General features: G+C 47.9%; 1 long non-coding RNA gene and 1 other non-coding gene across 2 annotated transcripts; both read left to right on the top strand.

Moving 5' to 3' along the window:
- Positions 1-17,115: 17,115 nt before the first annotated feature.
- Positions 17,116-17,187, top strand: Trnas-gcu (transfer RNA serine (anticodon GCU)). The gene has a single exon. It is a non-coding gene; the product is annotated as a tRNA-Ser (tRNA).
- A 2,640-nt stretch (positions 17,188-19,827) lies between these two features.
- On the top strand, positions 19,828-21,017 carry LOC125759632 (uncharacterized). The gene is made up of 3 exons (XR_007417266.1): positions 19,828-19,924; positions 20,289-20,405; positions 20,683-21,017. It is a non-coding gene; the product is annotated as an uncharacterized LOC125759632 (long non-coding RNA).
- Positions 21,018-21,069: the final 52 nt, after the last annotated feature.

Below are 21,069 nucleotides of genomic sequence, written 5' to 3'. Positions count from 1 at the left end.
AGCTCAAGGGTTGTCGTTCTTGTTCTTGTTATTATTATTATTATTATTATTATTATTATTATTATTATTATTATTATTATTATTATTATTATTATTATTATTATTACTAAAGTGTGGAAAAATGTGAGAATCAAATTTAAGGATTATTATTCACAAGTGGCTATTACGTGCACACACTAAAAAATGGCATACATCTTGGCGGGTGCATTAAACCGCACAAGTGTAGTCATATTCTACGTATATAGTGTTCACAAAGTCACGCGAAATTTTGAACGGTTAGCGATTATGCTGTCAAACTGGGGAGGCGGTTCCAGTCTTTTGGGGTATATATATGCGAGACGGATGACAGATGACAGCATTTCGTACGGCGCATCATGCATCCGACGTCGTGTGGAAGGTCGATACGAGACAAGATGTACAGTCGCTCAAATCTTTAACTATAGCGTGCGCGAGCGGCGAATTTTTTCTCTGTGTGTTCGCCATATGACTGAACTAAGTGCCAAAAAGGGTGAGGGCAAGTGCATGCCCACAAAGCACATGCCCACAAAACAATTTCTTGCAACTGCGTTACATCGTATGGCGCTGACACACAGAAAATCGCCGTTGCGCACGCTAGTTAAAGATTTGGGCGGCTGCACAACGGGATAAGTATTAGGCTATTGTGCAAAACTGCGCAGTAGTAGATAATTTCATTTCTTTATTTTTCTTTTAGGTAAGCGTTAGTGTCAGAATTTGCGGCGGATTGCGAGAGAGATTTTTGTATACCGAGTTTTTTTACTTAGGTTATGTTGGCTGTGTGGGGACGGTTATTTAGAACTAAACAAGTACACAGTTATCATAAAAGATTTCAAGCGCACATTTAGACTACGTAACCTGTGTTAGGATCCCGGATAGCAGTGACGTTCTTTACACCGAATTAAGGCTTTGTAAAGGATGAATTTAAGAGACGTCGGGGCGGAGTAGAATTTTTGACAAAAATATCCCAATTTTGCTGCTTATCGATTTGTTAATGTGAACTGCCAAGTTAACGTGCGAAGTATAATCTGGAGGCCAATTATACCGGTAGCATTTTCAGATTAGGGGGAGTAGTGAAGTGGACATGAAGCGATAATCGGCCGAACTACGAGGTATATGTAATACTGTGTAATGACGTTTAAGTCCTTTCACCAGAGGCCGCACCACTTGGCATGACATAAAAACTTGTTGCAATGTGGTATAGTGTCGTTGTGGCCGTTAATAGACACTTTTAGCTGAGCGTTTACGATCCGCTCCGGTCAGACCTGCGTATGCTAGCGATATACACACAAACATGTAGAAGAAACTGTAGTGCGCGTGCGCAGAACGATCGTGCGAGCAGCGGAACGTAGAACGCACCTCTCGCTCCGCTGTGAAGTCAATTAAGCGGAGCGTGCAGGTGCGCCTGCTTGGTTTCGCCGTCGGTTTGCAGCCAAGCCGACCACGTCTCGACACGAAGCGCCTGTCAAAAACGCGAAATCTATGCAGTTCTCTGCATTCGTTCGGGCCGCGATATCTGAGCGGAGCAGAGCAAGCTACGCTCAGCTAAAACTGTTTAATATTTTCCTAAGTAACGCAACGGTCCACGAGTAAGTGAATGTCCGAAGATGCGAGCCAATACGAAAAAAAAAAATGCTCGATCTGAGTTTAAAGCCTAGGAACTTACTAAGCTCAAATAGCCGACTTGTGACAAACGTTTGAAAATGCTTCGCTGAAGCCAATTAATGTGCAATCAGCAGATGAGCGACGACCAACAATTACACGAAGGCAATGGGTGAAGGATGGCGGTAGTATTTCTCATTAGAATATCTTGAGAAAATCATGCTGGCAGGGCAGGAAATTAAATTTGATTCAAGGAACGTGAGAATGTTTAAATAAAGAACGTCTTCAAATATTTTGCAAGGTATATAGCTATAGCTAAAGAACACTGAACAATGAAATCATAGAGGTAGGATTGCCTGCGAGGGTCAGATTGAAAATATTGCTGGTGACAAGGCGAACTTGCAGTCGAAATTCGCTGCGCGTATTTCATTGTACACTGACGCTTTGGCCCATTTCTACAAGTTCGAAAAAATCGTGCCTTGTGATTAAACGCGTTTTAATGCTAAATAAAACTTACACTAGCTCTGCAAGGGTTACCATCAAGGCGGAAAGACATGTTCGTCGTACGCTCGTCATTAAAAACCTTTGAAACGTCGTAATGCGCCATCTTACCTTGCGTGCTTTTCCTTTTCTTTTTTTTCTTTTTTTGCCACTGCTAGCGACAGACAGCGTTCGTCCACTTTTTTGGATGTGTTTATTTAAGATGTGGAGATTTTATGTGACAAATCGCAATATCGATCACATTTAAAATTAATTGATTCGGGAACAACTACATAACCTATATTCGTACCAAATAAGAACTCACATGCCTGCGCGGGTGTTCGGAAGTAATTTAGCTATACTGTTACATCCCCTGAAGGAAGCAAGAATTTTAAGCAAGAAATTAAGTTTCTTTCGGCTTCTTATCCTAATAATGACTGCTGGGATTTTTCGTGCCAAAACCACAATATGATTATGAGGTACGCCGTAGTTGGGGACACCGGATTAATATCGACCACATGGGGTTCTTTGACGTGCACCTAAATCTAAGCACACGGGTGTTCTTTGCACTTCGCCCCCATCGTAACGCGGCCGCCGTGGACGGGAATTTAAACGCAGCTCTCGAGTTTGCAGCGCGACGTGCTGAGTACGACTTCTCACCATACCGTCCGTTCACGAATCGCGATAGTTACTGGCATAATTAGCGTTAGGCGCCATCAAGCAACTACAAGTTATTGTCAGATAACAAAAAAAGAAAAAAGGCACGCTACAGGAGTGAACCCCAAATGTGCTATGAGTGTACATGAAGCTCGCGTTGTGTTCTTTGAACTTTTGCTCATCGCAATAACCTAAGAATAAGTACAAGCTCCGCCCATAAAACCGCGGCGCGCTTGTCAGTTGCCTGTGTAAGAGAGTCGTGCAAGCTGGTTTCCCTTCGAACCGTGAGTACATTTTCCGTGCTAATGTAAACACGCATATCGAAAACTAAAGCTGCATCTTTCCTACCTAAAATATGACCTTTAGCTAAGCAGTGATGTCAAACTCTCTGATGAAGTTTGCCAGGATGTTCAAGTTTTCTACTTATATAACCAGCGACAAGAACGTGCGTGTGTGTATATGGGAACACCGACTATTTGAAACCGCGAAAAGTGCTTGACGTCACGGAAATTAGCAAATGTGATTGGCATATAGGTCGACCAAAAATGTGGAACTCACTCAGACTCACTCAAGAAATATATTTGGCGCTTAGGGCTCACTCGGACTCGGACTACTTGCCAAAATATTACTCGCTCGGACTCGCTCACACTCAGACTCGTGGCTCGATCCGAGTCTGCGTGAGTCGACTCATGAGTGCGTTAACGTATAATTAGTTTTTTTAATCATGGTATCAATGCTCTTTAACGCCCATATCTCACAAATCGGTGCTCTACGTGGTACCTTTCGATCTCGTACAGTATATCAACGGAAAAAGATTGGACACGCGGCGCTGCGTTTTCCCCGAGCGCACCGACATCGAGAGTGCCAAGCATATTCCATTCTCCAAGGGGCGGAAAGCACTCCAACAAGCAGCTTTTTCTGGGCAACTGCGATAAAGATACGGTTGCTCGCAACTTCAGCCAAAAAAGAAAAACAAAAAGGATATCGTGTACATAGCCACATCTGGCGATAAGCAATGAACAAGCGTTTGTTCAAGATATATGGGCTTCCGGATGGACTAACAGCAAGATGGGCTGCTTTCCGCCGGTCGGCCGGCCACCCCTGCTTTGAAAAGTGGAACCGGCACGCGCTGTCTTTGTCCTCTTCTGCATCTTCGTACTCTTCTTCCTCTTCTGCTTCGCTCCCAGAACACGTGCGCCGATTTTCCCGGTGTGGGATGCAATAACTCTGGTGGGCAAGAGAACGAGCGCAGAGAGAGAGAAAGGAAAGGATAAAGGCAGAGAGAGAGAAAGAACGAGATAGAAGGAAAGAGAAAGAAATTCTTGGCGAAAAAATTTCTTGGCTAGACGGAATACGTAAACCGCGTACCAACGATCCGAAGGCCAGCGTCCTAACCACTCAGCTATCCAGGCGCGCTAGCAGAGCATAGCATATATCTTTGTATAGTATAGTGTAGCAAGGTGATGGAAAAGGGAGGTGAGAAGGAGGGAAAGGAATAGGGAAAAGAGGAGGGAAGAACGAATATATATATATATATATATATATATATATATATATATATATATATATATATATATATATATATATATATATATATATATATATATATATAGAGAGAGAGAGAGAGAGAGAGAGAGTGAAAGAGAGAGAACGAGATAGAAAGGAACATACACAAAAAGATAGAAAAAAATAGAGTAAGCATCTAGTACAACAAGGGGTGGGAAAGAGAGAGGTGAGCGGGTACAAGCCTAGCCAAGCCAAGACCAGCTAGGTTCCCACCAGCTCTGCCGTGACCAAGCCTTGCGCGACTTAGTACAAGATGCGCTAATTTTCTTTTTACCAAGAACTTCGCATCAAAGAGAAAGGTCAAGGCTCCCCCCGCCTCCGTAACTTACGCCTCTGATCAATAAGTATTGAGGTGTCGTATGAACGCTAAGGCGTTGAAATATGCTTGAGAAGACATGAGTATAGTAATTCTGAAAATGAGTTGACAGGAGTCAGACTGGATGGAACGTCTATGCAAATTCTTTCTGAGTGGAACAGCGATGACAGTGGGTGGAGCTTGTACTTATTCTTAGGTCGTAACCGACTCTAGTAAATTAATTCCACATGACTGCAGCCTGCAGGGTTGCCGTTGGTGGATACTTTGCGCCAAATCGGCTATACCTTGAGACCTCGTCTGGCGACGAACATCTCAACCTACTTCCTGGCTACTTTTTAACTTCCATTTTGGCACGTTTAAGCCAATTTTCTTATTATTCGTCAATAAAATAGCAAGCGATTCCAAAGACTACCCATTATGTCCAAGCTTTTCCGTCGTGTCGGCCGATGTGCGCACATTTCCTCAACCCCCCCCCCCCCCAGCAGGCTGGTGCGCATCGAGGCACCCCATCGCAACGCGCGGCGCGCCTGCAAAGACGGAGTGGCGAAGTTACATGCATGCTGGCAAAGGGGTGGCTAGCACGCTGCCCGCCATCTGTGCTGACGCCAGTTTCTAACGCTGATCAAGCATGACAAAAAAAAGGATCAGCAACCAACTATAGCTGAATTGTTCTTATTCAACCACATTTCACTACCTGAAGTTTCACTGGCATTATGACAACTTCACTTATCAATTTCGGACAGCGGCTTCAAGAAAAATTGCTTCAACGTTTATCATGTGTTCCTATTGACTTGTTGGATGGAATGTTCCAAATTACTCTGTCTCTGGCAAAACCTGTATCTATGCTACATAAACTATATGCAGGCGCACTGAACTCATAGTTGCTCTGTCCAAGTGGAGTAAAATATGGTTTATTGAACTAAATGTCAGAATGGGCAAGGTTATGCGTGTCGCCTGAAACTCTAACAGTCTGGCTATTCACCTCTTGAACAGCGTTCCATTAGAACCCGTCACTTGTTATAAATATTTAGGAGTTCATATATCACGTAATCTAAACTGGACAACAAACAGTGAAAACATTATTAGCAATGCCAACCGTATACTTGGATACTTGAATGGCAACTTTTCCGCCGTTCCTTCTTAAACTAATATTTTACAAAACCTAAATACGACCAAACCTTGAATACGCTGCTTCAGCATTGGTTCCTATATGCATGTAAAACTAATCACTGCTCTGGAACTTGTTCAGAATAATTCGGCTAGCTTCATTCTTTCTAACTATGGTCCCACCGCTAGCATAACAGCTATAAAAGCCAGCCTATTCAGTGCCCTGCTTCGAGTTGTCAATTAGTTGATTATCGCAAAGCCATCTGTATGCCCCTGGTCAGGCCCGTAGCCAGGAATTTTTTTCGGGGGGGGGGGGGGGCATGAAAACCTTGACTTTTTGAGAAAAACACCTATTTTTATTATTTATTTTTCGTAAAAACACCTACTTCACCAAAATTTCCGGGGGTGGGGGGGACTGGCTACGGGCCTGACCCTGGTTAGCTTGGTAGGTATAGGTTTGAGGCAACGTCCGTCTCTGGTGCCTTCCTCCCATCCAATCATAATAATATATGGGGTTTAACATCCCAAAACCACGATATGATTATGAGGGACGCCGTAGTGGAGGGCTCCGGAAATTTCGACCAGCTGGGATTCTTTAACGTGCACCTAAATCTAAGTACACGGGCCTCAGAGATTTTCGCCTCCATCGAAAATGCAGCCGCCGCGGCCGGAATTCGATCCCGCGACCTTCGGGTCAGCAGCCGAGCGCCATAACCACTACACCACCGTGGCGGGGCCACCTAATTCCCTTCCTCCCACCTAATTCGGGACCCTGCGCCCGCCTGTGTCCACATGTTCGGAGCAACGTCTATTTGGACCATGAGGTGGACACGGTATTCTTCAACTGTATTGGCCTGGTGTGCGACCGATGGCGGCGCTGCGAACGGCGCCTGTATGACGTCAGAGCGGGGATTCGCGCGCTTTCGTCTGCTACGTAGGCCCAGCGCCGTGTTGAAACCACCGTTGTGGTAAATCTCAACAAAATAATTTGTTCAGTTGGTTATCTTGCGTATGGTGGCTACTGACGCTGTTCGAACAACCGTTGGTCCGCTTTTAACGTTCATTTAGAACTACAGCTCTTTGTTTCGTGGAACTGCGGCCGCTTGTCTCGGCGGCGAGTGCTGCGCAATGGTGAAGTACTACTCTCAGTGTACTCCGTCCGCTCGTGAAAAAGGCGTTAGCTTTCACAACTATCCTAAGGACCCGAAGCTGAAGAAGCGGATAGTCAAGTTCAGAATGGGAAAGCGCCCCACGCCTTCATCGACAGTGTGCAGCAAGCACTTCGCGGACAGTGACTTCTGCTACCCACCGTATACGCGCCACTCTTAGGTAAGCTTGTGACCACATTTAAGCGCCTTGCCAATACTTCAGCCGTTTATTGCACGCAGGCTATAAGCATAGACGACGTACACCAGGTATGGTGCCGTCCCACAACCTGCCCCTAAGGCCCCTAGAGAAGGAGCCAACGACGCGGCCTCCGAATCGCCTTGAAGGGAAGCGCGCCTCGTGAGCTCAGCTGAGCGGTGCTGGATATGAGACTACGGCTGCATTTGGATGGTGTATATGCGTATTTTACTTATGAAGGCAAGCGCGCGCCTAGCGGACTGCTTATCATAAATTCATAAGCGAAACCTGTGGCCGCTGTTTAGTGTACATTCTCTAAAAGTTTTTACCTGAGCCAGCACAGACACTTTTTTAAAAGCGGAGCTCTTTAAGCTTTTCGTTAGGCTGCGTGGCGTGAAACTCGACCCAGCTTGCCTTTGCCAAGTTAATCTCTGTGGCCCTGTGCGTGATATAATCGGCGATTAACTATTTGTTGTATTCTAATACCCATGCGACGGCGCTATGCGGTGTTAACATAAACTACGACGTAATATCGTTGTCACTAAAGCAACATTACGGGACAAACTGCGATCATGGGCATCGGCAGGGGGGTGTGCAACAAGGCGGCACTTGCGCACTTGTTTGCAGGACAAGGGCTGCGACGGTGATGCGATCTCCGTTGGCGGCCTCGACCGCGCATTCAACAACGTGGCCTGCGTCGTACACCGCCTCGCCCTCGATGAGGCACCGCGACCTTTCACAAGCTTTATCTACATACTTGTAGATGCTGGAGAACGGCACGCTTACTGAAATATCGAAAGAAACACTGAAACTAATTAGTATCGTACGGCGGAAACAAGATAACGTGCGAGAACACTCACACATAGTTTCACTTTCTTATCAGCAATGCGCTCGGTGGCATCGGCGCACTCGTCGGCCATCCGGAGGATTTCTTGGCCCTGTCGATTGGGCCGCAACTAAAACAAGTTCAAGATTACACTCTAAAACATTCGTTGCAGGCGTTAGTTGACCGTCACGAGGCTGTTCGTTCGACAAAGTTACCGTTTGAAGCAGACGATTCGCATACAGGAGCAACGGCGGCTGCAGCGCGGTTGAGAGCGGAGTCCCCGCTCTGATGTCACACGCGAGAGGGCGCCACTCCAAGATCTCGAGGCCAACGCCATAGGTTCCATCGTTTCCTGTAAAGCAGTGAAGATCCCGTATAACTTACCAAAGACCTGTGAAACACCTTTTTTTTATCAAGAATAATGCTGAAACCAGATGACAGTTCCTGTCCCGGATAGTAAACGAGGATCGTATTTCGCTTTTTGCATGTAGGCGCCTGCTTGTACTCGTGGTTGCTGCACGCCGTCCGGCGTCAACTGTCTGTGAGATGCAGCCGTTCTGTTGAAGGGGTGGAACGAATATCGCTGACAGCCCAACGGCAACCCGTGCAGGGTTGCATTTGGGTGGATTGGGCCAGAACATATAAGCTTCATCAAGTACCCAAAGGAGCCATGCCATTTAATTTTGTCGCCGGATCTGTAGCCAAAAACAACACAAGCGGCATTATGGGTAGAGTTTTTGTATTATTTAACCATAAGTAATACCATACTAAATAAGCAAAACCACGGAGGTAAAAGCTTATTTTTTCCCTCTTGCTTCGTCTTCAAGTCGCAGATAAGTTGTAAATAAATGAACATATTATCATAAATTCACTGCGCCTGTGTATAGTTTACGTATAGAATAGATAGAGTCAGAGCCGTATATTCCTTCGGAGAGTTCGGCGGAGGGGCGGAGCCAACAACCATCCAAATTTAGCGGCGGCGCGGCGCTGTCCGCCATTTTGTGCCGCGGCACTGTAAGCTCGCGTTGGCGTGCGCCCGCAACGCTCCGTCTCTGGCGAACCCTTTCTTCAGCGACCGCGCTGCAAGCCCTCATTGCGACGTCCGTGCAGGTCCACGATGTTCCACGCAGCCGACACGTGCACGATCAGCAGCAAAGACACACCAGGTCGGTCACAGAGGAAGCATAAATGCCGACAGCGACGTCACGGGTACAGCATCACGAGAAACCTCGGCACGAAATGGCGTCGGCGGCGCGGAAGCGCGCTGTTGCCAGACTGGCGGCGAGATCAAAAGAGCGCCGAACTCTCCCAAAGGGAATATACGGCTCTGGATAGAGTTATTGTCAGATATAGAGCGACTTTGGAGCATCCCAGCCAACAAGTCAGTAGGAGCAGTAAATGTTGAAAGAGGTTTTCCTTGAAGGCGCAAACCGAATTTGATTAGTAGAGTATTCCTGTTAGCATTTAAATACATAATATAGCGGAACAAAACAAGGACAGAGAAAGATACACACAGGACGACCGCTAGACTTCAACTGAAAATTTTACTCTGGACACGTCACATATAAAGTGTAAAAAAACAACAACGTCTAAACTAATAGAAACGTCCCCATTCAGCCTTCAAAGCAAGCTGCACGTGCCAAGCTACGCGTAGCGCATGCGCCCTTCTAAGAAGCCAATCTCCTTTTTCGTTAGGGCAACTGAGGGCACACTTCACCTATTGCCTCCCTGTGTATATACATGGCCTCACAGATCTCACGTCGCGTCTGGTCATGACCCCTTCCCAACACCCGAGTTGCAGCAAATGGTGGGGCGCACCCACACCGCTTACAATAATCGGCCAAGTGGCCCCCCGCATGTTAGCAGTCCAAGTTCCGACAGCGAAATCTGGTTGGAAAATGAACAGCCCAGCCTTATCTTGGCGCGGATCTCTGTTTCTTGTCAACTTCACACAAGAACACGCGCTACGCATCAGAATTATAAACTTGTGCATAGCATCAACGTAGACGGCGGGCAGCATGCTCGCCACGCGTTTACTAGCATGCGCGCAACTTGAGGCCCGCCGCGTGTTGTGTCGGTGTTCATCGATGCGCAGCAGCCTGCTGGTGTGGGGTGGACGCACGCGCATCGGCTGACCGACGGCAGAAATGCTCGGACGCAGAGTATTTTATGCGCAAATAACAACAAAATTACCCACCTAATGCACCAAAACAGAAGTTCAAAGGTAGCCATAAAGTAGCCATAGAGCCAACCTGAAATTTCCGTCGCGACACGGGGCCGTAAAGTCGCCAATGTGGCGAAAAATAGCCACCAACGGCAACCCTGATCCTACCTCGACGCGTTCCGTATAGGTGCTTAGTGTTGGCATCAAAAAGTGCTGGAGCCGTACCAAGACGTACTCAGTAGAACTACTCCTGCGCTATCCTCTGACAACCAGACGCTATGGAATATGCAAAATTATCACCAAGTTCTCTGTATCTGTGAAGAATATATTTTTAGTTGTTGTTTTTATTTTTTTTTTCTTGCCTGTCTGCTTAGTTGCCCGGTCCGATGCCACACACGCGACGCCCACCCAGCTAGCGGCGAAACAGATCTATTCGGCATATAGTTTTACCACCCGCGCTTGCATTCCCTAACGCCACACCCCTTTCCCTACCCACGGCCGCTGGATAAAAAGCGAACGGGTACGGCCTGCCGCGTGCTCCGAAACCGGCGTGACGGGCCTAGTTTCCCGGAGCACCGCCGCGGCGCCACCGGGCGGGGACGGGTTTCGCGGACGCCCGCGGGATCACATGCGCGGCGCGCTTGCGGCAGTTATGCTTGGGCGCGTGCGTCTTCATGTGACGCCCGAAATCCTCTTCTAAAATTTATCTAGCGTGTACACATCAGTTAATTACCGATATTTCTTGTTCATTCTTGCAGCGCTTGGGAATTTTTGTTCTTGCCTTGCCAAAGAAGCACCTTCGCGCACCGATCGCTTTTTGCGGAAGTAATCGCGTGGGCATATTTTTCTGGTATCCTAGAAGACCGCAACTAACTAACCTGGAGGCGTTGCACCTTTCTTAATGCATCGAAATTCTTTATTTTGGCTCTGAGTATGTTGATTCAGATTTATTCATTTCATTTCAAAAAAGTGATCTCAGAAACTGCAGCGGCCACTGTTTATTTGACACGAAATAAGATAAACTTCTTCCTTCCTCCAAACATGTTTATAGTACACATACGGTACGGTATCGCATGCAACAGCCATGAAATAATGCTTATCATATGTGCGACCATCTCATAGAAGGAGATTCGAGTCACTTTGAAATTTCAGTGACATCTTCAACAATCTTCAATACTGACAATTGCGCGAGCTGTTATGGATTAAATAATATGAAAACGGTCAGACGGAAAGAGTGATGAAAAGGCTGAAAAACACACGAACACAACTGCTTGCATTCCTGCGCTTTTCAGTAGTTATGTTTCTTCCCCTTACGCCGTTTTCATGATCGTGTAACGAATTCAACAGTGAACATAAAATCTGGACACAATGTGAGAAGTTATTTTATTTATTATGAATTCAGGCCTGATCCCTGCCAACTGCAAACGGCGGCTTGTTGCAAACGTCGTTGAAATCCAGCGGCCGTGACACCACCTTCCCGTTTTCTCTTATCTCTCGTTTTTTTTTTTAGTTCCCACCTTTCAGCCCGCGGCACCTTTGCAATCGGTTCCGGTTGTTTCCGAACGCTGTCGCGTTGCGGTGGCATGCGTTGCCCCGCAATGCCATGTGGTACTGATGTTGGTTGCCGTGAAAAGCATGTGTACTCCTTTTATTCAGGGAGTTGGGTTGTCTGTGGTCATTAGCGGTACGGGCCACAGACTCAAACTTACCTCAGCAAAACATGCGGAGACAAAAAAGTGCATAAAAGCGGCTGGTGGACGACGACAAGATTTCATTTCAAACAAATATACGTGGCAGCCAGCACACACATTGCGAGCGACTCACAGGGACAAAGTTAAGGTGGGTCGCTTTTGACAGCTATACGATAAAAAACAACAAAAAAAAAGGATAGGGGGGGGGGGGAGGTAGACGCTTTCCTTATACTCGTCTCTGTTTTCTCTTCTTATTTTTTATTATTGTTTTGTTATGCCTCCAGCTTGTGAGCTCAAATTTTGGCGTCCCATGTCTACTTCCAGTCCTGTGCAGACCATAAAACCTTTCGTTTTGGTCCTTTGACGTTAGCCGCTGTACAGGCACTGGCGAATCTTCGTTGCACACGAACGTGATTGTCTTCTTGCAGTCTCCGTCATGTGGTCGTCACTTCTAATGAATACATAACTTGCAAGTGACGTCAGTTCCTGTCTTCCGTTCGCCATCACCGAGCACATACGTCTCAGTGACCGCGCTGTGTTTACGTGCGTGCGCGGATCGTTCGGCGTAGTGCGCGTGTTTTGATCGTTTGCCTTGCGCTTATGACGAACGAGAATCGTTCAGGACATGATGCAGCCTGCAGTGTCGTCAGTGGTGTCGCACGTAATGGTTGAAACAACTTCGCACGAGTCACCTACAGCGGCGCTCTTCGCCGCCTACATTTTGCGGCGCTCAAACTGCACAGATTTCGTCGCTGATTTCTGCATGAAACCATGGGCCAATAACATCTTTGGCGCCCAGTCGGGGTTCCTTTCACCGAAGAGCTAAGAGAGCCTCCCGAAAACCAAGGCGCGCTGTGTTAGTTCGGTGCTTCACGTTTTGACAAAAATTTACCTCGCGCATAACTCCGTGGTGATACACTCGGCGAAAACGTGAGGAGATTCGGAAGCATAACTTGCCTGTTATGAAGTGACGCCCGCACACACAAACGTTGTGCAACGTCTGAGGTCCTTCCTGTTTACGCGCGCATAAGCCATGTGCTCCGCTTCTCGGACAGCTCTTTCGTGCGGTACATCGCACGGGTTTGTAATCACGTTTGGCAAACAGTATGTCCCCCGATTCTGGTCTTTTTTTTTATTATTGATTTACGCACTTCTCGTGCAGCAGCCAAATATCGCACAAATCGCCGTTGCGATGTGTAGCGTTGACGGGAATTACGAGAACCGCACAGCTTGAGTCGGTGTCGTCTGCTGCCATGTGCTCGGTAATGGCGGCGCATGTCGCGAAATCGTATCCCAGAGTTCCGCGGTGTGACGCAGTTGCAAGTTATGTATATATAATTCCGCAGCCTTTTCAACAAAGTTACGAGGAGGGCGTCACTATATTTGTAGAATCCGCTAGTATCAAGCATCCGAAGCTGAATTACTTTTCGGCACAGTACCATGTATCAGACATCATGAAAAAGATTCAACGTATGTTTTTACATGCACTTCCTGTGTATAAAGAACATGAACGTGTATTGCCAGATGTTTCAAATAAATACCTGTCAAGCATTTTCAGAAAGGTGCCGAAGAAATGTCACGGAAATCAATATGTTAAAATAACAAACGATGCATTCATTACACGCACATAAATATAACAACCACTTTTTCACACATTCAGCACATATATAATGTTGCTACGCGCATTGTGGAATATTCTTTCAGACACAAAGCAAAAAGTTAGTCCTGGAAAAAAAAAAAAGTGCCAGGAGCTCGGCACGTACACGGAAACTTAAGTGGCTATTTAACCAGATTACGCGAACCGACTCAACTGAATGCATGATATGTCGTGACTGCGATAGATGAGATGGAAAAAAACCGCTTGGAACAGCTGAGTGAGATCGCTGTTGCGACCATCACCAACTAATTTGCTGCGGCTGCTGCCCCAACGGAGCCGCCGGCACCCGTTTCCCCTTCCCCGCCCCGTCGCGCCGCAGCGGCCGCAACTGCAACTAGGACCAACACGCGCTCTCCCATAGAAAGGCGCCTGACGCGGCAGGCCGTACCGTGCGCTTTTTATCCACTTCCAGAGCACCATGAGCAGGTCGACCCCGCAGCAGGGGCGAAGGCAGAAATTTTTTTCGGGGGGAGGGGGTTCGGCAGGGGTGGTGTCAGAGGAGGTTGGCTTGCCGAGGCTAGCGGAATCACGTGACGCTCCCGCCTAGTTTTTCAAGCAAAGCTTGTGTTGGTTAACTTGCGTCGGCGTTGTAGTAGTTGTCACGCCGACATACGAGTTGCCCCTAGAACAGAGCACGTGCGGGAATAGACCTGTTGGCCGGGTATCCAGCAGCGCTACCGCCGGATGGTGACGTGTGACTCGCGCAGAGGGAAAGGGAAGGAAAGGGGGTTCGCGCGCGCTCGGCAGTGCTAAAGTGGCTAGCAGGGTTTCTTTTGCCTCAGATCTCCCTACCACTGAGACCGGGGCCCTTGCCACCCCTATCATTGCTGCCGGCCTGCTGCTCTTCGTACTGATGACCTCTGTGCCTCCACACCTCTAACCTTCCCTCTCCTGTCCACTGTCATCCCATCTCCCCATCCCGCTGGCGCTGCGCCGTGCTCCCGACCGGGCTGCAGAAATTAGGCGCCTTTTCCTTTTCAAACCACTACCACCACCAGATCTCTCTCCGATATGGTATGGCACGGCCGCGCGTTCCGCCGAGGAGCAGGTGGCGTTTAGTCAGCAGTACGAACTCTCCCGAGGAAAGGACTCGTCGCCGACGTGCAGGCACCATCGTGACGGCTGCTCATACGTCAACGAAGAGCTGCGGATCCCGAGTTGAGGGAGCACGAAGCCCGATGCGACGGCCAAGTTTCAACAAGACTTTCTTACCACGAATTTCGGGGCCAGCTGCAATGTGCGTTACCAGTTGTGGTTTCATCACAATGTTTTGAACGACAGTGCGATTCGTTCCGAAAAACGACGACTCGACACGTTTGAAGTTTCTGAAGGAACCTGAAACGGTTTTTTGACATTTGGACAGCGTTTAGCCTACAGCTTCATCAAATCATTCGCGCCCTAAATTAAGCGGCGCACCTTGAGTCAAGGAAGCTAGGGACAATTATATGTTGCCTTCCTTCTCAGCTCTGCCTTTCCTCAACTCGTCGAACGCGCAGCTGCTCGAGGGGTTGAGCTGCGCTACCCTCTCCGTGGCCTCCGCAATCAACTCCGTCGCGTGCCGTTGGGCAGCGGAGACAAAACGTCATAGGCATGCGCAGGGTCCTCCATTAGGGAGGGGGGGGGGGGCAAGTTTTACCGCAGCGCCTCCTCCCCGTTGGTCGAGCCCGAAAGAACACAAGGTCCGCAATAGATGCAAGAATGAACTGATGCCGTGCTTTTCACAACCGCCTGCCATTGGTCGCTGGCTTTCCTGGGTAAAAGTGGGAAGTAAACAGCTCTTGGAATGCAACGTCGAGGTCCCTCTGCCGCTCTTATCGTCAAAAAACTTGCGTGGCCTTAACCCCGCACATTCAACAATGACGTGACTGGCCCGACTGGGTAAAGGTATGAGGTAGAATTGGCGCCCTCTTTTAGATGTTTATTGAGGACGGCCGCCCCCCGCCCCCACCCCCCACCCCTCACCCGCCTTCCCTGTGCGCCCGCCTATGCGTAGTGGATCGCGTCCGTCAGTTACCGCTACTCTACCAGCCGTTATTATTTTAATCTCCTGTAAGCCGAGAATCTACAAACGCCAAGAAGTATGCGGACAAACAAAAAGTATTTGAGAACGATCACCAATAAGCGTAAACTCGGGCAATGTGGTTGTGTCTTCAGGGGTGAGGTTACAGCGTTGCAGACACGTAGATCCTGCCGTTGATCGGATAGCGAGAGCCAGACGCTCACTGCACCGACGAGCTGACGCGACTCCGCTCGCCAGTTGCCTTACACGGTGTCGCAGTTTTACAGGTCACCAATATCGGAATAAACACAGTCGCGCACCTCAGGTCAACACGGAGCACGTTGCAACACAAGTAGACGACGCTCGTTGTGCACCGGAGTTTCAGTGAGGTAGGCTAGACATATCCAATCAAATCGGTCTCCGGTGTTACGTATGATGGAACAATGCTGCATAGAATAGAAGAGGGAAGTTGAAAACTCGTTCAGCTGCGATATGTAGCGATTCGGATGTTTAAAGTCTTCTAATAAATTCCACACTTGACGCAGAGAGCTTAAATAATTAGCTAGGGTCCCTAAACCACCTCCGATAATTTTGAACATTTCAAGTAAACGCGCGCATCGAGTTCAGAAGGCCGTCACGATCAACAATGCCAAACGCGGCAGCGATACGAGCCGCGGCTCGTAGAGCTTCCATATTCCGAGAAACAATGCCTTCTCCTCTCCGGAACTTTCGGCAATCATCAGCCCCCAGCGTTCGCCGTGACGTCAACATTCTTGTCTGCTCGGCATCCACAAAACCTGTTTGTCTGCGCGCAGATAGGTGCGCTCACCGCTCTTCCTCCTCGCGCGGTGAGGATGAGCACTCGGCCAAGACGGTAGACGAACGTAGCATAGCGAAGGAAAGAGCGAAACAAGTGAGGGACTCTTTTGTATCATCAAACGCGTGTAACTCCGCTATCACGGCACCGTTTCGAAAAATTCTCACGTCTACGTGTTCGTTGTAGACTCGTGCACAACTGCAACACAACAACTAAATTTCGACCTCTGGGTGTGTTTTGACGTCAGTCGAGTGGCCTGCTTGCGTGCTCACAAGCTACTGATGCCTGCGCATGCACCAAGAGATAGCGTGTGTATACATACAGACCACAGTATCATGTGGGCGGCATATTCTGCGTTGTACTTCTTGTGTTTAGGGGCCCTATAAATGATCCTTACAGAGAGCCTAAAGGATCCTTAGAATATGCTTTACCGGCTCAATGCGTTTGTACAAAATCGTGAAAACTGTTTCAGGGTACAAGCTTCGCTTACTCCCATTTTCTCAACAAGGAAGTGCTTGTAATTTTTTCCTTGCTCGCTTGTGGCCACACCCCGCTCAATACCGCCGGCAGGGGCGTAGCCAAGGGGGGGGGGGGGTTCAACCCCCCCCCGAAATTTTTCAGTTTTGCTTGCGTATATAGGCACGCACACATACGAACGCACGCACGAACATACATAAAGTATGGTTGAACCCCCCCCCCGAAAAATATTTCTGGCTACGCCCCTGACCGCCGGACATATTCAATAAAGTTTTTACTCACTCCAAACAGGGAAGTCGGACACCCCCCCCCCCACCCCCCTATACGGAAATAAATTTCTTGCTACAACCTGGCTGCGCTGTACCCAACGTTTCCAAGTTCAATGTACCCAAGCCCCGCCACGGTGGTCTAGTGGTTATGGCGCTCGACTGCTGATCGAAGGTCGCGGGATCGAATCCCGGCCGCGGCGGGTGCATTTTCGATGGAGGCGAAAATGTTTGAGGCCCGTGTACTTAGATTTAGGTGCACATAAAAGAACCCCAGGTGGTCGAAATTTCCGGAGCCCTCCACTACGGCGTCTCTCATAATCATATCGTGGTTTTGGGACGTTAAACCCCAGATATTATTATTATTATTAGTCAATGTACCGAACGTACCCAAGTTCTATGAACGTTGGCTGTACCTACTTTACTTGGAAACACGATCGCTTAGCTAAACAAGGACTACGAAATGACAAGAACAAGCTCATGTAACATGAATCAAGAACTTGCCTACTAATCAGCCATTCTGTACCTGCGATACTTAGTATGTGAACCAACTCGCCAAAATCTGTTGATATTTTCAGACAGCCATTGGCCAGAACTAAAGAACTATAGCGGTTTTTTTTAAATGACTATAGTGGCTATGTGCTCCAGCTTTTTATATGAAAATGCCAAACGAAGGAGATATCGTGCGCTCCGTGAGAGGCAGAGGTGCAGCGGTAAGCGTAAAATATTTTTCTGAAGTTGCCTGACGATCTTTACCAAATATGTGCGCCAATGAGCTTTTACTCTCGTTTCTAAAAACAGCTATAGTGACCCTTGATAAAACTGTGAACATAATTTGTATTCATTTGTTTCAAATAGCATTCGCGGCATGCATGTGCATATACTTTGGGGGATTCGTAAGATGGTTCGACCGCTGTCCGGCATTACTTTTCTGTGAGCTAAAGGTCACGTGGAGTGCTGCAATGTGGAGTATCATACGCGTGATTTCATTTCGCTGGCGTTCCAATTTTCCGCATTCTTTCCAAAATTTCCGGAAAAAGAGCTGTTTTACAGCCGCTCTTTTTTTAAGCGTGCAGAAGCTAAAGTGACCATATTCCGCGGACTCCAGAGCGGGGATGGGGGTTGGCGGTGCGGAATGACGGAGGGAAGAACATGTCATGCAGTTCATACAGGAAAGGAACGGAAACTTTCTTGTCAAATCAATGAGACTTGAGTCCGGCGTCTTCTTAGTGGGCCTGGGCACCCACCGCGGACGCGGTTCTGAGACCTTGTCTCGAAGCGGCTTCCTCGGCACGCTGGACGGCCCAGAGTTGTGCTGTCAGGTTCGAGCTGAGCAGTACACGGTTCACTGCCTTCCTTCATTAAGGTGGTCAGTGAACAGGCAGCTGTGTTTTGGATGCAGTTCATACAGAAAATTCCACTTTTAAAAGCGGAGGTGTTTTAGGCTTGGAGTAAGGCCGTGTAGTGTACGCAAGAACTCGGGCCTCACTACCGAGTACAGAAGGTGCGAGCGAAAGCGAAGATATCAGAGGGAGAGAGCGGAGTGAAGAGGAGGGATGAAGAGCGGTGGAGAAGGAGGTTGGAGCGTAGGATGGGAGAGAGTAAAGCCTAGTAAAACGAGGAGTGTTGAGGCAAGGAGGAGAAAGCTCTACTCGGCGAAGAGGAGAGGAAGAAGAAGGAGAGGAGATGGAAAGTGGAGAGGAGTAGGAGACCAATTAAAGAAACACAATAAAATTTCGACGCGGGATTCTAACCCGGGTACTTATACTGCCCGAAGGCGAGCGTCGTAATCACTCGGCTATTCAGGCGCGTTAGCTGAACAAGCATTTATGGGAACCATATGATTGCGTTGCTATGGGCGACAGAAGAGGAAAAAGATAGAAAGAGAAAGAAAGACAGAAAGAAAGAGAAACAGAAAGAGAAAGAAATAGAGATAGATAGAGAAAGAGATAGAAAGAAAGCAGAGCATAGCCATGTATAGTATCGTATAGCGAAGGGGTGTGGTGGTCATGCTAGCTGACCGCGAGTGCGAAACACCGTCCCGCAAGCAGGTTGGCGGGACAGCGGTAGCCCAGCCGCAAAACCGGGACATGTTCCGCCTAAATCGGGACGTCTGGTCAGTGAGCAGACCAGGGGCGTAGCCAGAAATTTTTTTTCGGGGGGGGGGGGGGTTCAACCATACTTGATGTGTGTTCGTGCGTGCGTTTGTATGTGTGCGTAAGCTAAATTGAAGATTTTCGGGTGGTGGGGTTTGGACACTCCCCCCCCCCCCTCCCCACCTGACTACGCCCCTGGAGCACACATATATACATTTTCTTGTTTCCTTGCAAGCAGACCCGAACGGGACATGGGAGAGCTATCACGCCGCCATCGGCGTAGCCACATGGGAAAAGGGGAGGGGGTTAAACCCAAGGAGGTTTTTTCAACCTCCTTGGTTAAACCTCATCCCCCTCCGAAAATTTTCAATTTTGCCTGTGTTGTATGCACGCACGAACATACGTTTAGAATTTGGCTGGACCCTCTCCCCTCACCCTCGAAAAGATTTCTAGCTACGCCCTTGCACGCCGCGGGGCGGTAACAGCCCATAGACTCTGGTAACACCAGCCAAACTATGGCTACCATAGTTCAGCCACCATAGCTGAACCCCATAGAGTTTATGCTGAACCCCTAGCTGAACAGTCGATAGAAAAACGTGCCACCCGAGAGACTAAAGTCAAAATTTGCCGCCAACTGAACGAGCCTGCAGACGTATCCACATCCGATAACTAGCCATATCCACATCCAGCCGCTGTTTATGGGATATTTTTGTTTTGTTGTTCGCCCGCTGCGCTGCTACAGCCGCTACAGCGGTAAAGAGTCACGTAAATGATGCGGATGTGCCCTGTTAGCACCCGCTACTACTTGCAGTAAGGCACTCTTGATCAGCTGCTTGTGCAATGGGTGCGTATTCTTTACGAAAGTGGCAGAAAACTATTGATTTTGGTTATCAGCTGTTGCGAAGTGGCATAGGCAGTTGACAGCCCTGGGAAGGGCGTGACAGCGTGCGCGAGCTCTTTCCTACCAATTGGAGTGGAGAATTCATATGCAAAAGTTTGAAGACGAGCCTGCTCTGAAGTTGCCTATGTGCTCATAGAATATGGAAATTTTTTTTTTTCGCCCCCTTTTTTATGTCTAGTTATCATTGCTTAGTTATTGCTTCAACCATTTTCTTCTCACTCGCATGCCTTATGAATCGCATGGAAGCGTTCGTCATGTACTTTCTGGCGTAGCATTTCTGCCCGTAACACGACTGCATTGTTTTCAGAAAACATTACAGAAATACTCGACGGACTTAAGCTTGGCGTTAGCGGAGAGCAAAAAGCGGTCGATGCCGATTTATGTCTTCGCCTGAAGAGTCTCTTGGCACTCCTCACAGCTGATGGTAAGAGTTCTCTCGCTCCAGCACAATGCAGCGTTTGTTTTTCGCTGAAAGACCGTGTTAAACTGAGTAGTGACGCACCTTCGTGACTGAGGGATCTACGTTGGGCTAGTTGGTGTTGCATATTAGGAAGTGAATACCAGCGCTAACGACACAGACAGAGTGAAAACGACACCGCGAGTTCTGTGTGTTGTGTGCATGCCTGCTTTTGTAGCTGTATTTTGTATAGTGTGCAGTTTAGTATCTAACTGTTATGTATAAATTCGTCTGTGTTGTGCAGAGCAACCTTCTAACTCGGAACCTAACAGGCAGCAGGTGTGTGAGTGTCTCTTGAAGAGTACGTTTGTCAGCTCCACAAAAGATCTTCTCAAGTCTTCCTCAGCCATCACTGAAGAAACTTTGACTCTGCTTGTTCAAGTGATAGCCGAAGCGGCCAAATATGGTTGGTTTGGCTTTCTTATATGCTTGATATAAAAAGAATACAGACGGAGTGATTGACAAATAATGCAGTTGTGTTTCACCAAATATCTGTCTTCAGAATTTACATTTTCATTTAGGTTTTTTGCCACCTACTGAATTTCACTGGATGGGATGGCGGCTCCTAATAAAGCACCTGTCTGCATTTTCTTGTAGTTTTTTTTTTTTTTCGTTTAATGAAACGCTCGGC

The sequence above is a fragment of the Rhipicephalus sanguineus genome, chromosome 1 (genome assembly GCF_013339695.2).
Source record: "Rhipicephalus sanguineus isolate Rsan-2018 chromosome 1, BIME_Rsan_1.4, whole genome shotgun sequence".
NCBI classification, from domain to species: Eukaryota; Metazoa; Arthropoda; class Arachnida; order Ixodida; family Ixodidae; genus Rhipicephalus; species Rhipicephalus sanguineus.
The sequence above is the reverse complement of the archived record's forward strand: the minus strand, read 5'-3'. Positions and strand labels throughout refer to the sequence as shown.